We start from the raw sequence: 13,434 nt of genomic DNA, 5'->3' as shown, positions 1-13,434 counted from the left end.
AATGCTATTTGAAAATAGCCGATCTACAAGCTCACAATTGTGAGCTTGTAGATCTGCTATTTAAAAAAAATCACACACACACACACACACACACACACACACACACACACACACACACACACACACACACACACACACACACACACACACACACACACACCTGCCCCCATTGGGATGGGAGACGTTGTGTGGTTAGATTGTCTCTGCTTGCACAAGCATGCACACTAGATATACGGTACACTTCATCTTATGCAGGCAACTAAAGAGAGACTAAAGTGCATTTTTATGTGATGTAATATCGACCTGACAAGTGAAAAGGCTTAAAGACCAGCACTTTTCTGCTCTTCCCAACAACAACCCCACCTTTTGGCATGGTGTGCGTTAAACCATGAAAGAGACAAAAGCCAAATGTGAAACACAAACTGCAGAGCAGCAGTTAAAATGGTTACTGCAGAGGCCCTTCGGCTAATATGAGTTTGCTGCCTAAATAGTCAAAAGTACATTTTCAGCAATCCAGGGATTCAGAATGATCAGTATTTAACATATATATGTATATAAATGTATTTGGAGTATATTATTTTTTACAGCTTATGTTTCCATGGTGTATTTAAATGCTCCCAATTGATCTTCTAGTGTTGACTCGTAGTAACAGTTGCATTTCTTCCCTTCATGCTACCTGTTCACATTTTAATGTGCTGGACTAATGGTACAAATTTTAGCTGTAAAATATATGATAAAAAAATGTTCTTGCAGAAAGAGATATTGTTATTTTTGTTATATTGTGTATATATTTGACATCTGTTTGTTGTCTCTGGTGGACTAAGCTGTGTTCATTTTTGGTGTTTTGTTTTTTTAAGGTACTGAACGTTGCATGGTCAAAAGCTTTACTGACATAAGATTATTTCCCATCTGCCTTGGTTATTGATATTTATGTGTATCGAACACTATTGTTATGTAAAGTATGCACACCTATTCACCTGGTTCATATGGATGATGCATATTGGTCAAGCATTGCTCCAGAGCAGTGGTTCTCAAACCTTTTTTTTTAATGTCAAGGACCCCCATAACTCTGAAAGACCTGTAAGGGTCTATTTGGAACCCCCTCGAGGAACTCTGAGGGTCCCTATAGACCCCAACTTTTTGAGAACCATTTCTCCAGAGGACTGAAAGGCAGACAGTGTCAAACTCAGTTCCTTGAAGTCGGCTAGACTGTCAGTATACAAGGCTGTGTTGTAGAGGTCAGACTCGTGCTCAAAATGAGTGCCAACGTTGGTTCAACTCCTTTTGCCCTAAAAACTAGACTCAATTCATGAAAAACAATATACTGAGCATAAAATTCAATCAAAACAACGTTAGAATATACGTATAGAGTATGACATTTAAATATATCCAATGCATAATTGCCAAAATTCTACCCCGTTCATCTCCATCCTATGACAATTGTATTATTAGGTGCAGAGATGTCCTTTTATACCTCCACTAATAGCTGTGAACGGTCCTGCTCCACAGTCTATCTGTCCCTTATGCTCCATGGCCTCTATACTCTGTCACTTCTGCCCCTCGAGGTCTGCGGAGGACTTGTGAAAATGACTGTCACCAGGGTGCCTTTCAAACCATCTGTCTGCCCGTTCAACTGGGAAGACAGAAACGCAAAGGACGCCACTTCATCCTCAACTTGAAATTTCCATATTAGATTTTGGTTAGCGATATTAACAGTTATGTCTGTAGATTTGTATTTTTTACACATTACTAAAGATCTTGTATGAACATAGAGCACAATGGTCCTTCAACCCTTACTGACGTTTACACCACAGGTCTTTGTCACTGATTTGTCACATGTACCCCATATGGTACTTTCAGTATTGCCTTGATATTACACGGAATCAGATGTCTCATTTCAAACGGCGCAACAAATCTCTGCCAGATTAAAAGGGGGGAGAAAAAAAGAAGGAAAAAAAACAAAACCTGTAAACCTGTGCTGTGATTCGGCTTATGCTAGTCTTGCATGAATAGCATAAATCAACCTTGCATGGCTGATTTTGCCAATCATGTCTAATCAGTTACTTCAAGGAAGGGAGGAACGCGGTCAAGTGTTAACCTCTGGCTCCTTGCAATGTGTGAGCTTCTTTTCCTGTTTGTCAATCAATGCATTCCCTGTCTTTTATTATCCAAAAAAAACCAGGCCATTTCTCCTCTATGCCTATCACATGTCAGCATGTCGTATACACAGTATGTGTACACGTGGACACAGTGTGTCGTATTGTTGATTAAACTTCCCGTGCCGTCTGTCCCCTGGAGAAAAAAACAAAGCAACAAGGAAAGCATCACCGAGCAGAATATTACTTTGTACTGATCCTGACAAATGTATGGTCATATTAAAGTATATTATTTCACGTTCACATGCAGTCTCCTCATCTTCCTGCACAATTCACCATGCAGTGCCTCTTGACTCGGCTATATACTTTATACCACCTGCCAATACAAGACTACATTTTATACGTTTAGATATCGTCTCTGTCCAAAAACTGTTACCTTAAAGGATTCAAATTAAAAAAATGTAGCAGCAAAAGTAGCAGATCTACAAGCTTAAAATACGGTGCGGTTTCAAGCTTGTGGATCGGCTACTTTTGATGCTTTTGTGTGACGCTGTAGTATGATCAAGTAGGTTGTTAAAACGATAAAACAAAACGTTTGAATATGGAGATGGGAAGTTTCTGCCCGACAGCAACGATATGTTGTAGATGTTTATTGGTGATTATTATAGTCTAGATGCTACTTTAGAGAAAGTGAACTCAAGAAGAATTAATATGAGGATAAAGCTTGTCAAAATGGACATTCAAAATGTTTTGCATATCAAGAATAACAAATTTAATAGTTGGTACCTCAAAACAAAAAACCTATATTATAATTGGGTGTGGGAGTGGTAAGGAACCTGGATATCGGATAGGGGGGTACTGGCCCAACAAAGGTTGAGAAACATTGATTTAAACAATTCAAATCCAATCTTGAGTTCCAGAAGGTCTATTTCAAATGCATAAGTCATAGATTATGACAGAACTACTCAACAGAGTCACATTACACGCTCACAGCTCGTAGATCTACTATTTTTGCTATTTAAAAAAATAAAATGAATGAATGGGATATAGATGATAACATTAGAGTGGAAGCTGGACTCAACTTTTCAGATGTCCTTTGTAATGGAAGAGCAGCTGAAACCCAGTCTTAACAGAGTATAGAGATAAATAAAGCTGGGAATTGCCCTTGGTGGCTTGTGGGAATCTCCCAGCACGGTGCACAGCTTCAGGGACATTCCCAGGATACATCTGTCTTTGGAGTTGTCCAGTAAAATCCGCTGTAGTAAGGCTGTGATTTAATTGTGGCTTCCACACACATACATTTTACAGTTCTGGAAGTTGTGTAACAAATCTATTCTAAGGTAACCTTTGCCAAATGTACTATTAAAGTAGACTTAATTTAAGCACATAGCGCCGAAACCACTTCAAAATAATATGAAGTATTTTTTGCAACTCAAGTCCTAAAATCACCTGTTAATTATACCATGTAAACCCAGCCTGGGAGAGATTCCAGCAGAGCTGATAAACATCTTCTGGCAGGTAACTAAAGAGCATACCTGCCAACCTCAGACCGTCCGATAACAGGAGATTTTTTTTCCCAGGGGGGGGGGGGCTCTTGACCACGCTGGGGGTCCCGACCCCAGGACATTTTTAACAGAGTAGATGTAATTTCCAGTATTCTGGTGGATTTTGGGAGTTTGACACTTTTATCAGGCTTCACTTACATAGGATCCATTAAAAAGTTAAAAATAGCAATAAAAGATCCATATTTAATAATAACATTTTGCTGGGGACCCCCTGGAACCCCCCCAGGGCCCCTGGGGGTCCCCGGACCCCACTTTGAGAACCAATGCTTAACGCTTTTTGAAAGTCCTGAAAAAAAAAACAAGACTCGCGCAACAATAATCGGCAAGACTCCGGTTTACTTCCCGTATCTGCATAGTCTCACGTCTCGCGTAGCTATCTGCGTGAAGTGGGCGGACGCCTTTTTAGGAGACCGGAAGCAGGTTGGTTTAATTAGTTTCAAACTCTCAGCACCAGGTTTCCATGTTCAAGTCCCAGACCTACGGTAGTTGATTATGAAATTGCTGTGAATTTGTTAACATAAAAAAACTACTAAGTCATTGACTGAGTAATGGTGTAGTAATACACTAGTCTTTCAGCAGAGAGTTTCCATTGTCAAGTTTTGCAGCTAAACTACAAAAGAACAACTCAAGAGCATTCAAAGGCAAAAGCAGGGTCGAGCAGGAAAGTTACATAATGAAGCTTTAAATGCTGGAGTATTTCAACTTTACTAACTGAAGGCTAACACAAAATAGCGCTTCAAGTGTACGAAGAGACATAAGGTGAGTGGCTGAGAGATGGTGTAGTGGTCTAAAGATCAGACTCTCCGTAGTGAGATTCTATGTTCAAATCCCAGTCCTTCTTTGGTTCATTGCTTTTCAACTTTACTAACTGAAGGCTGCTTACATGTAAACACTTCAAGAGTACTAAGAGACATCAGCTAAGAGACAGTGAGAGATGGTGTAATGGGATAGTGATTGGACTCTCAGCACAGTGGTTCCATGATCAAATCCCAGTCATCCCGTATTTCAATGTTGTAGCACTTTGAAATTTTCAAGGCCAAAATACAAAAAAACAAGTCAAAATCACTAGAAGACACCTGTTGAAAGACAGTGAGAGATGGTGTAATGGGATGGTGATCAGACTCTCAGCACAGAGGTTCCATGTTCAAGTCCCAGTCGTCAATATTGTAGTACTTTGACATTTTCAAGGCCAGAATACAAAAAAACAAGTCAAAAGCAATAGAAGACACCTAGTGAGAGATGGTGTAATGGGATAGTGATCAGACTCTCAGCACAGAGGTTCCATGTTCAAATCCCAGTAGTCCCATTCTTCAATATTGTAGCCAAAATACAAAAAATCACACCCTGTGTGAAGTGGGCGGTGTCTTGCTAGCTAATCACAATACTGAATGGAGTCAACCAATCATGTACAAAAGATAAATACATTTATTGAAACACTCTTTATGATGGACGAAACCATAACTTGAAAAAAACCAAATTTGGTTTTTTTCAAGTTATGGTTGCTTATATAGGGCTATGCACATGTGTCATGTGACACTGGCCAATCACAGTCCTGAATAGACTGTGATTGGCCAATCACAGCGCAGGATAATTGTACAAATTTCCTGGGCCCAGATCACAGCGCAGGAAAATGTACATTTTTCCAAATCTCACTTATAGGGGCGGTTTCACCGCCCAAAAAGCAAGTCAAAATCACTAGAAGACACCTGCTAGTGCTGCACATATTCTTCACGACCATAACCTCAGATTTGGTTGAAAAACTACCCCCTCACTCTGGGTGCTATGGTGAAGAGTATGTTGACTCATTTTACGAAAAACAGGGTGTACGCAAAGATGATTTTAAACTCTCCCCTGTGAAAACAGAAGAGGTGTTTAAAAAATTGAGTGCTCTTCATCAACACAGAGCCACAGGCCTCGACAATATCCCCGCCAAATTTCTAAAAGACTCAGCCGGCTCCATTGCTCCAATCATTACCCACATAATAAACCTCTCCATCATACAGGGACGGGTCCCTAACGATTTCAAAAAAGCAAGGGTGACCCCTCTGTACAAAAAAGGAAACAAATTAAACCCTGGCAACCCTATTTCTATTCTTAGCTCCATCTCGAAAGTCATGGAAAAAATAGTCTATGAACAGAGGTCGATAAGTATCTTGCAGAGAAAAATCTAATCTACAAATTCCAATCTGGTTTCAGAACAAACCACTCCACTGACACATGCCTTCTCTTTTTGAACGACTCTATCAAACAAGATGTCGACAAGGGCAAATATTGCTGCATGGTCATGCTGGACCTCCAGAAGGCCTTTGACACCGTTAATCACCCAATTATGATCAATAAGCTCAAAGCAATAGGTTTTGATGATACGTCAGTGAACTGGATGAGATCCTACCTGGAAGGGAGGGAGCAAGTGGTGGAAGTAAACGGCACCCAGTCCCCCCCCCTCCCTGTGACTTGTGGTGTCCCTCAAGGAAGTATACTAGGACCTTTACTGTTCCTGATATATGTGAATGATATGTCATCAGCCTGCGACTGCAAACTGTTCCTGTTTGCAGATGACTCGGCCCTGCTAGTCTCGGACAGGCTGCAGGTTGAGAAAACTCTCAGCTCTGAACTCAACAAGATCTGCATCTGGCTCTCTGACAACAAAATTTCATTACACCTGGGTAAAACTGAATCCATCCTCTTTGGGTCCAGTCCTAACCTTAGCAAGGCCTCTGCCTTGCTAAGGTTAGTAGACCCACTTTCACGATCAAAGTGGGTGATGATGTCATCAAAAGAAAGGATGAAATTACCTACCTGGGCTCCATCTTGGAGGCAAACCTCTCTGGTAACAAAAACGCTGAAAAAGTGATCAAAAATGTCAACCAAACAACACGCTTTTTGTGGAGGATTGATCGTCTAGTCAGTAAGAATACTCTGAAGATTCTTGCAGGGGCCCTCATTCAAGGTCATTATGATTATGCATGCACTTCATGGTATCACAACACCTCCAAGGCCTTAAAAACAAGGCTCCAAACATCCCAAAACAAACTTGTAAGGCTACTTCTTGGCCTCAATCACAAAACCCATCTAACCCCTGCTCATTTTGCTAGGATTGGATGGCTTAGGGTTGAGGACAGAGTACAGCAACTTGCTATGGGCCTGGTCTTCAAGATACACCACAACATTGGGATCCCCCTGTATTTGTCAAAATACTTCCAAAATGTTAATGAAGTCCATGATCATAACACCAGAGGCAGCTCCACAAATCATGTTCAACCCAGATTTGGCTCAACTAAGGGAATGAACTCGTTCTCATGCTATTCATCAAAAATGTGGAATGCCCTACCAAAAGGAGTAAAGGAGTGTAAAACCCTACTCACTTTCAAAACTGCCCTAAAGATACACCTTCAGGAGGCTGCAATTCGAAAATGGCCCCTGTCTAAGTCTTAACCTGGCTCCCACGGGTCTACTATCTTTTTTCGCCTTTATCATAAAGGTTGCTGGACAATATATTGAGGATGAAATGCATAATGTATTAAATAATATAAAGGTAATATTAAATACATTGTAAAAAATGAGAGACATGACGCTTTATTAGCAAGACAGTCTTTTATTATATTTTTCCTCATTTTGCTGGTTTCCCCTAAAACCCCTTTACTGTTACAGAGTAGGACTGCCTTAGAATCTCTACTGATGATGTGGCCATAGCTGAATGGTTAGAGAGCCTGCCTGGCAAGCCATTAATACCAAGTTCGATCCCAGGCCTCAGCAGTGCGTCAAAATGTCCCTGAACAAACCACCATAAAGAATAATTCACCCCAAAAATACTTATTTTCTATCAATTACACACTCCATGAAGCCTTGAATTCATGGAGATTTTTTTGTTTTTGACACATTCCTGAGCACAGACTCAGACAAATTGGTTGGATGCATGGCGCATATAATAGGCTATCGCATTGTAGATTAGTAGGCGATAATTCCAATATTCACTATACACTCCTCATGTTTAAGCCTAACTGAATTATATATTCATGGACTTGTATATAAATTGTATGTATTTGTGGACGACTTGTGCATTTAATTTATCGGCAATACTTTGCCACGCTTTCTCCCTGGATCCATTTATTGCGGCCGTGTTTCCTTTCTTGCTTATTATACATTTTACTTCCTTGTATGATTCCGAGGAGACATCAAATTTCTCTTTTGGGTCTTGAGTCAAGACCCAGGCTCCCGGGGAGACATCAAATTTCTCTTTTGGGTCTTGAGTCTTGGACTCAAGACCCAAAAGAGAAATTTGATGTCTCCCCAGGAGCCTGGGTCTTGACTCAAGACTCTTTTGGGTCTTGAGTCTTGGGACTCAAGACCCAAAAGAGAAATTTGATGTCTCCCCGGGAGCCGGGACCCAAGCCTCAAGACTCTTGAGCCAAAAAGTGTGTGAACCACTGCCATTTAGAACAGTGGTTTTCAACCTATTTCATGCCAAGGACCCCTAAATTGATATACATTTGGCCGCGGACCCCCATCTGAAAATGTTTTGTGCCAGGGACCCCCAGAAGCAAAGATTTGAGTTAAAAACGTAAAAATGTACATATATTTCAAAGATATGCACACATTTTCAAGATTTTTCAAAAATAGCAGATCTAAGCTCATAGCGCAGCACTCGGTGCCGCGCTATGAGCTTGTAGATCTGCTATTTTTGAAAAATCTTGAAGCTAAGTGGCCAAAGCTAAGTGGTTATAAATGATTGTGACACTATCAGTTCAGTGGCGTACCCAGGCAGGAACAAAAATCTCGCTTCCCCTAGAAAATGAAGTAAAAGACTGACTGAAAAACAGGCAGTTAAAAAAATCCAAACAGAATAGTGGCCGTCGGACCATTAGCCCGCCTCCTCGTCCATTCATGCGGGCAGGCAGCTAATCACCACTGTATCCATTCAGCAGAGCGACCCTCGCCTATAAAGTGATGCAAATGTATGCCTTTGTCTTCATGGGGTACCAGGAGTGCCAGGGGTGGGGGTCTGGGCCATCACCTGTACTCACCTGGCATAAAAGGGGCTCTGAGAGCAGCTTGAGCCATTCATTACTAAACTACAACATGAAGAGACCACCGCTGAAGAATTGATTGATTGATTATACTTGCATATTGTTTTTATTAACGTTTTTCAGTTTTGTAGTCAGTGTAGTGTTGTTGTTAACTTGTTTCCCCCGAGATTTTCCCACAGAGTACCCCTGGGAAAATCCCTTGGGGGATCTCGCTTGCCCTGGGAACGCCACTGTTCCATGAGCTGCTGCAGAGCTGCTGCTCCACGATTGGTCAAGTTCAAGGATTCTGCTATCAACTTTCATGGTTTTGTATAGGAATACGTGAAGCCTGGCTTTACCATCCTGGTTCGACACAGCCTGGCTTGACAAGGTCTAGCTCAACAAAGTCGTTCCTTTTCAGCCTGGCTTGGCGTTCATGAAACGGAATAAACCAGGCTGTACGGACCAGACTTTGTCAAACCTGGATTTGACTTAAATCCAGGCTTATTTAATTCTCCTTTCGTGTAATAGGCGGCTGGTCTACAAATGACCTGGCATCTGTTTACATAACATGCTATCTAAATTACATTTTAGCCTTTGCAAAAGGCTCCATTATGTCTGGAGTTTATCCAGACATAATATACATAAAGCGACAGTAAAAGAGTAACATTCCCATTCTCTCAGAAAGAGGGTGTGTGTGCCAGAATCAAAGAGAGAGAGAGAGAGAGAGAGAGAGAGAGAGAGAGAGAGAGAGAGAGAGAGAGAGAGAGAGAGAGAGAGAGAGAGAGAGAGAGAGAGAGAGCCCACTCACAGAGTGGCAGGTATGACTAAAGAGGTCAGACCATCCGGACACCTTTCAGCAGTAAATGGTTTTCACTGTTTTGTTATGTGTGTTCAATATGCTCATATCACATTTTTATGGCTGTCACGTACAGTATGATGTGCCCGGAAAGCTTTAGGGTACATAATGTATCCATGAGCGCAAGTATGCCTGCAGGCCCTTTGTTTTATATCCTTTTTTTTATACCAGCACGCGCCCTCGGTGAACCTACAGTACAGAGTACAGACTGGAATTTCAGCGGAGACAGAGCCAAGCATCTCATTGACAATCTGTGATTTTTACATCGTATAATGTTCCTGTCTGTCAAGCACCATTAGTCTCAAGGTCTCATTGAAGTTATAGACAGAGTTATGCAACCATCAAAGAAAAATGAGAATTGGCCTGTTTCAATGGTTAAACTACACTGAAACTACGAGGTAGCCTACAACTATAACTGTGTAACTGTAGCACCTAAACGTATGGAATTCTTCCCCGAATTGCTGGATTATAATTGTATATTTACATCCAGATGATGGTTAAAAAAAACTAAAAAAAAACCTAACCCTAACCCTGGACAAACACTGTTTGGTTTGTTCAACTGAAATCCCATATGAAGACAGAGGTAGACATAATGTCATGGAGCCTGTTTAGTTACTCAGCCGCCACTTAATATCAGCCTGTCTGTCTGTGAACTGAACTGAACTTTTGTTCATTTCTAATTCAGGAAACAGAAGAGTAGAGACTCGAGAGATACGGGTCTCTTTGGGTAAACATCCTTGACAGCCACCTGCATGTGAAACCAGACCTTTTCTCCCCTCCTCCTCCATTCTATCCCCTTATTCTCTCTCTACTGACCTTTGATTCGGTATCGGTGCTGTAGCCAACCACTGAACCACACTGAGGTCTGACTATACACAAACGCCTCTCTTTTTCTGACATTGTTATTATTTTGTATTTATTTCATTTCTTTCAGTGTTACCGGACAACTAGTGTGTGGAGAGAGAGTGACAATAGAGGTGCGATTCCAGGCCTTAGCAATGCGTCGAAGTGTATGAGCAAGACTGATGATGTCAGTATCATGGTCAGTATATCATGTCTTTATCATGTCAGTATCATGGTCAATATCATGGTCAGTATCATGTCACAGGGTAACTTGTGACATAGCCTGACCACCCTGTGAAGGGGCCTGTGACAGCCCTGTCACAGGAATGTCAGGCCCTGTCACATCAGGCCCCTCTCACAGCACTGTGTGACAGGGATGTCAGGCCCTGTCACACAGTGCTGTGTGTGTATCAGCCTGATCAGAGCCCCCACTGACTTCCATTTAGAAATGAATGTTAAATATAATTATAAAAATGAGATTAAAAAAAAAAGTGGAGTTATAGTACTTCTTTGGCGCAGATCGGACCGGCGGTTTGAAGGAGAACACAGACACACAGAGACCAACCGTCTTCGGCTAGCCTCCTGCAGGGCCAGACACACACACACACACACACACACACACACACACACACACACACACACACACACACACACACACACACACACACACACACAGGCATTTTTTTGGTCTTAAAGGGGTAGTTCACCCCCAAAATAACTTTTTTTCTATTGATTACTGACCATCTGGAGCCTTGAATTCATAGATATTTTTTTGTTTTTGTCACATTCCTAAGCCAATAATTTGATTATAATAAATGTGTCCCCATTGATTCCGGTAGGAGACACAAATGCATTTGTGTCTCCTACCGGAATCAATGGGGCTAAATTTATTATAATCAAATAATAAAGGAAGGAATGCGACAAAAACAAATAAATATCCATGAATTCAAGGCTCCATGGGGTGAAAAAAAGTTATTTGGGGGGTGAACTACCCCTTTAAGGTTTCTGTACTTTATTGACTCTGTAGGGAGAGTTTGTTTTGGCCAGAAGGTATACATGTTTACTAGGGATGCACCGATATATCGGCCACATATCGGCATCGGCCAATATTTGCCGTTATCGGTTTGGTGTTTGTGATATGAAATGTAAGCTTACCATAATCACAGTAAACATTATCATGTCATATTCAAGGGCTTTTTTTTTAAACTAACTCCAGTCACTTTCAGTTCAGCACAGCTGACGCTCGTTGACACTCGTTAAAGTTACTTGCATCAAGGTGTTGTGTTTCTGCAGATTCTGAACAGTTATTTCTTATAATGACGATGTATTTGTTTCCCTGGCACAAAAGGGGGATATACTAATATATCGGTATCATCATAATAATGTCCATATGGGTGCATCCCTAATGTTTACAGATGTGACATACATCATAAGCATAATGTATATTCACTTCACTTAAGCCTACTGTCTAGTTATTGCTCTCTGTCTGTAACCAGGATTACCATAGCACCCAATTAGGTATTATTTACAAAGAAATACTCAGCAGTATGTTCAAATACTCATACATCTGTCAGTGAACATGTTCAGGTATATAGGCTTTTATTGATTCAAACTAACGTATCCCCAATACATACTAACCATGCAATTGTTATGAACATGGGCTTGCTAAGCCTATAAGTAATTGCTGGGAACCTTTAGGCAACGGCCCTGGACAGACATTCCATACATGCACTGCCCTTCAATGGGAAGGCTATTAATCACATTTTACCAAAAGTCCCAGCCTTTCTGATGTGTTTTTTGGGGGTCTTTTGTTCCCGACAGGCCGGCCCCTGTACTTGGCAGCTCATCTGAGGGCTCCGGGGGAAGATCTGTGACGTAGCGATGACAGATCCCCCTGCTAGCAGCCCTGTTCTGGACCGCTACGATGATGAGAGGAACAGAGGCAAAGCAGGTCGGAGGGGAGAAGACAAGGAGAGCGAGAGGTGAAAGTGAAGAATGGAGGGAAGGAGGAGAAAACAGAAAAGCGGCTCCTTAGATGCCTGGGGGCCGGGCCTCACACACACACAACGCACGTATAGGTGCACTCTCTCCACCACCGCCCCGCCGCCCTCCACCTCCATTGCTCTGTCACTCAGGACTAGACTATTTCATTTTAATAAGGCTAATCCCTCTTAGAAGTAAGCTGCTCATCACCTCTCTCCCTCCCTCGCTCCCCTTTCTCTCTCCTCCAGAAGAGAGCAATCTCCTTTCAATGTGAGGACAGGATGAGGGTTTGGGTCAGCTCCGCTTGATAGGAGAGAAAAATGTGAAAGGTGAGCCTGAGAAGGAGCCTTGATGGCAGCTGCGCGATGGCTCAGTGAGAAGATTGTGGGCCTTCCCCTGTAGGTTTGATAACTTTGCAGGTGGCACACACCTTCACCCAATGCTCAGTGATTCATCATCCATCTGTCCTTTTAGCATCACGCTGATGTGAGACTGAGCGATAGCTTTGTTCTCTGTAGGGGAAGTGGAGCGATACTGTTGGTATTTTAGTGTGATATGAAATCAGCTGCGGCCTCTCTTGAGTTTTCCTCAGCCTCTCAACAGCACTGGTTTCTGTCTTAATCCATTAAGACCTGAGGCCGATTCTACAAATGCCTTCTAAATCAGCTCTCACACTTTCAAGAATCTTTTTTTTTAAATGTTCAAAAATAGCAGATGTACAAGCTGGCAGCGCGACACATAGTGATGCGCTGTGAGCTTGTATATCTGCTATTTTTGAATAGCCAAGGCAACAAAAAAATAAAGCTTCCCAGCTTCTCAGGGAGAAAGTTCCCTGGAACATTGACCAGGACATAGGGAGCACCCCCCATTAAAGACGAGCTGAAATGAAAAACGTTTTTCACCCTTTTAGATCCACGGTCATAATAGGGTCAATAGAAACAGAAGAGAAATAGGAATTACATTTTTGAGTATTTTTTTTGTCAAAAGTCCAATCTTAATTGCTTCCTGTCAAACAAAAACGTAATTTGTGATTCCATCAGCAGGTACTAACGACATATTTTAACCAATTACAGTATGATGAC

This window comes from Gymnoscopelus braueri, assembly GCF_963280865.1.
Source record: "Gymnoscopelus braueri genome assembly, chromosome: 6".
Taxonomy (NCBI): Eukaryota; Metazoa; Chordata; class Actinopteri; order Myctophiformes; family Myctophidae; genus Gymnoscopelus; species Gymnoscopelus braueri.
Note: the sequence above shows the minus strand (reverse complement) of the source record.